This window comes from Gossypium hirsutum, chromosome A11, assembly GCF_007990345.1.
Source record: "Gossypium hirsutum isolate 1008001.06 chromosome A11, Gossypium_hirsutum_v2.1, whole genome shotgun sequence".
NCBI classification, from domain to species: domain Eukaryota; kingdom Viridiplantae; phylum Streptophyta; class Magnoliopsida; order Malvales; family Malvaceae; genus Gossypium; species Gossypium hirsutum.
Genome location: NC_053434.1, coordinates 45,804,942 through 45,808,815, shown reverse-complemented (window position 1 = coordinate 45,808,815; position 3,874 = coordinate 45,804,942). Strand labels below are relative to the sequence as shown.

The 3,874-nt window shown below is 40.4% G+C and overlaps 1 non-coding gene across 1 annotated transcript; it reads right to left on the bottom strand.

Moving 5' to 3' along the window:
- Nucleotides 1-361: 361 nt before the first annotated feature.
- Nucleotides 362-466, bottom strand: LOC121210619 (small nucleolar RNA R71). Its single transcript, XR_005905733.1, has one exon. It is a non-coding gene; the product is annotated as a small nucleolar RNA R71 (small nucleolar RNA).
- Nucleotides 467-3,874: the final 3,408 nt, after the last annotated feature.

The window sequence follows — 3,874 nt, the reverse complement described above, 5'->3', positions numbered from 1 at the left end:
TATGTATGATTATACTAAGCCGAATTTAACAGGAACTGAGTCAAGTATAGTTAGGCCTGCTATTGCTGCAAATAATTTTGAACTGAAACCTAACACGATTCAAATGATATAGCAATTTTTTCAGTTTGATGGTTTGCAGGATGAGTATTCAAACAATCACTTGGCGAATTTTCTGGAGTTTTGCAACACATTTAAAATCAATGGCATTTTTGACAATGCCATACGCCTTCGGTTATTTCCCTTTTCATTAAGGAATAAGGCTAAACAGTGGTTGAACTCGTTACCACGAGGGTCAATCACTACTTGGGAATAAATGACTGAAAAGTTTTTACTAAAATATTTTTCGTTGGCTAAAACGGCTAAATTAAGAAATGGTATCTCTTCTTTTTTGCAGATGGATCTAGAAACACTACGATGCATGGGAGAGATACAAGGTTCTGTTGAGAAGGTGACCTTACCATAGGTTACCACTCTAGCTACAGGTTCAAACTTTTCATAATGGGATGAATCTTTCGACTAGACAAATGGTTGACACAGCCGCTGGTGGGACTATCAATAATAAGACACCTGAGGATGCTTATGAATTTATAAAAGAGATGTCACTGAATAATTATCAGTGGCAAGTCATGAGGACAAATCCAATGAAAGCAGCTGGTGTTTTTAACGTCGATTTGGTCACCATGCTCTCTAATCAGGTAGAACTTTTGAATAGAAAAATTGACGGTTTCCTTGGTTCTTTACAGGTTCACCCAGTAATGCAATGCAATGCAAGTGAAGGAGGAACAAGCAATTCAAAGTACCCTCCTTATGGCCACAACATGGAAAACGAGCAATTAAATTATATGGGTAATAATCTTCGACCTCAAAATAATCCCTATAGCAACACTTAGAATGCAGGATAGAGGAACCACCCAAATTTCTCATGGGGAGGCCAAGGGAATCAAAGACCACCACCACCTCTAGGCTTCCAACAACCACCTTACCAACAAGAAAAAAAATCGAACCTTAAGGAGTGCTAACAAAATTCATCTCGGTGTCAGAAACTCATTTTCAGAATACCGAGATAGCACTTAAGAATCAACAAGCGTCAATCCAAGGGCTCGAAACTCTGATAGGCCAACTTGCTAAATTGATATCTGAATGACCACAAGGTAGCCTACCGAGTAACACTGAATCTAACCCAAGAGAGTAGCTCAATGCAATTACCATTGAAGATGAGGAAGGGTTAGTTGCACCTGAACCAAAACCGAGGCAAGAAACTGTGGTAAGTAAAGGTAAAGGTGAGGTGGACAACAATGACCAAAAGCAGGTAAGTAAAGAGTATAAACCACGTGTACCATACCCCAATGCGACAAGGAAAGACCACACAGATGAACAATTTGGTAAAGTCCTTAAACTATTAAAGAAATTTCACATTAACTTTCCGTTTATTGAAGCTCTTTCGTAGATGCCAAACGCAATCAAATTCTTAAATGAGCTTTTAGCAAATAAATAGAAGTTGGATGAAGCGTCACATATGGAGTTAAATGCAGTTTGCTCAGCCATTCTACAGAACAAGCTAGCCAACAAATTGAAAGATCCAGAGAATTTTATGAGTCATTGTTTAATTTGTACGTTAAATGTTAAAAATACTTTGGCTGATTTAGGGCCTAGTATCAATGTCATGCCTTACAAAATGTTTAAGCAACTAGGTCTTGGGAAACCCAAACAAACTAGGATGAGCTTTCAATTAACAGATAAAACAATCAGATTTCCTAGAGGTATTATTGAAGATGTACTTATTAAAATTGACAAATTTATATTCCAGTTGATTTCGTTGTTCTAGACATAGAGAAGGATAGTAACGTGCCTTTAATTTTAAGGAGACCCTTTTTAGCAACTGTTAGAACGATAATTGATGTTGGTATAGGTGAACTCACACTTCGTGTGGGTGATGAAACAATCACTCTTCAAGCTCGTAATTCGAGTAACACCTCAAAAATCGAGGATGATTGCATAAATCATACTACTAGTACTGATTATGTGGTGAAACCCTCTGTGGAGAAAATAGGTTCGAAGAGCGCACATGAGCCTTGTTCAAGCAACAACAAAGGACCTATCTATGAAGAACAAAGGCTAAGAGTTGGGTAACTAGATGAATGGTGGACACATAAACCAAAATCACGCCTTAACGAGCTCAATATTCCACCAAATCAACTTAAGGTTGGAGACAAAGTACTACTGGATGCAGCAGATCCTCGTATTGCCACTTTCGAATCTAATAGAGAAATTCCTCTCATAATACTCAAAATTTTTCCATATGGTACAGTCGAGGTAATTCATCCTAAATTCGACTTTTTTCAGGTAAATAGTAATCGTTTAAAACCTTATTGTGATAAAATTGATAGCAGGGAGGAGGAGTGTAAACTCCCCGCACCACCATGACCATGCAGCAGAAAGGTAAGTCGAGCTTAGACTCTAAATAAGCGCTTCTCAAGAGGTAACCCGAGCACTAATAGTATTGATTTCTTTAAAATTTTAGTTTTTAACATCTAATAGCTAACTGAGTCCTTGAAACATAGGTTTTCTAACCCACACGGCCAAGCACACGGGCATGCCTTAGGCCGTGCTCACACCATGGGCGGAGACACGGCCGTGCGATACCGCCGTGTGAAAACAGGGAAAAATTTTTCCCCAAGACGAGATGCGATAAATTGCCACGGCCATGTGAGGTGGCTGTGGGCCAGTCTGTCAAAACAACACGCGCGTGCGACACGCCCATGTCTAGAAACCGCGGTTGAAACTGAGAGCCCACCACCTGTGCTAAAGACTAATAAAACAACATGGGCGTGCGCCTATACACACAGGCGTGGGAGAAGTAAACAGTGTAGGATATAGCCGTGCGACACGGCCATGTGCACCAACACGTCCAAGGGAAACGGGTGTGGGACGAATCTTAGATATGCCCAAATTTGAAAATCGCGAAACACATGGGCTAAATTTAGGGCACACGGGTGTGCCCCATGGTTGTGTGCCCCAAAATCTATAAAAAAGACCTCACTATTCATCATCCCCTTCCCCAAAATCCCTAACCCTAGCTGCTGCAACTCTTTCACACGCCCTTCCTGCCACGCCCGTGCGCCAACCACAACACCGCCATCGATGACCTAAGCTCTTTCTTCTACCAAGCTCCTGCATTTGTTCATTCTTTTCTCTTCATTTTGTTTACGAATTTGATTTTTCTTGGTTTATTTCGACTGCTAATCTTCATAGTTCTAATAATAGAAATGCTTATACTCTTTGCTTCTTGCTATCTTAGTTAATGCATTACGATGCCATCATTCTTGTGTTGGCATGGACTTTATTTTATTTTCCAGATCATCATTTCCATATGCATTCATTCACTAGGCATTATTCTCATATTCCTATTTGTAGTAATGACTTAATATATCTGATTGGGTGATTTTTCAGCATAGTTGTTCTTTAGTACATGACTCTTATGAAGTATCTCTATGAGTGTTAACATGCATTGCAATTTTTTTTTTCATACTATTGTTGAAGAGTAAGTTTATTTTTTTATTTCGTCTTGCCATTCGTCTTGGCATTGTAGATATCATGTTAAGTCGTGGTAAGAAAACTGCTGTCCCTGCCTCGAGGAAGAGGAAAGAAGAAGCATCATCCTCAGGTCCTATCGCGGAGATCAGGCACTTGTTCCTCCAGTTTCCCTTGGGACCTCAACAGGAACTTTTCCAGATATTTTGGGCCTGACCCTTAGGTGCGGGCCACTACATTGACTGGGCTGCACTTGAACAAATCCAACTGGCTGACGCGGTCCGAGCCCTTCTGACGACTAACCCCTGGGGCTATTCTTTGAGATCGTCGAGCCGACGTACCT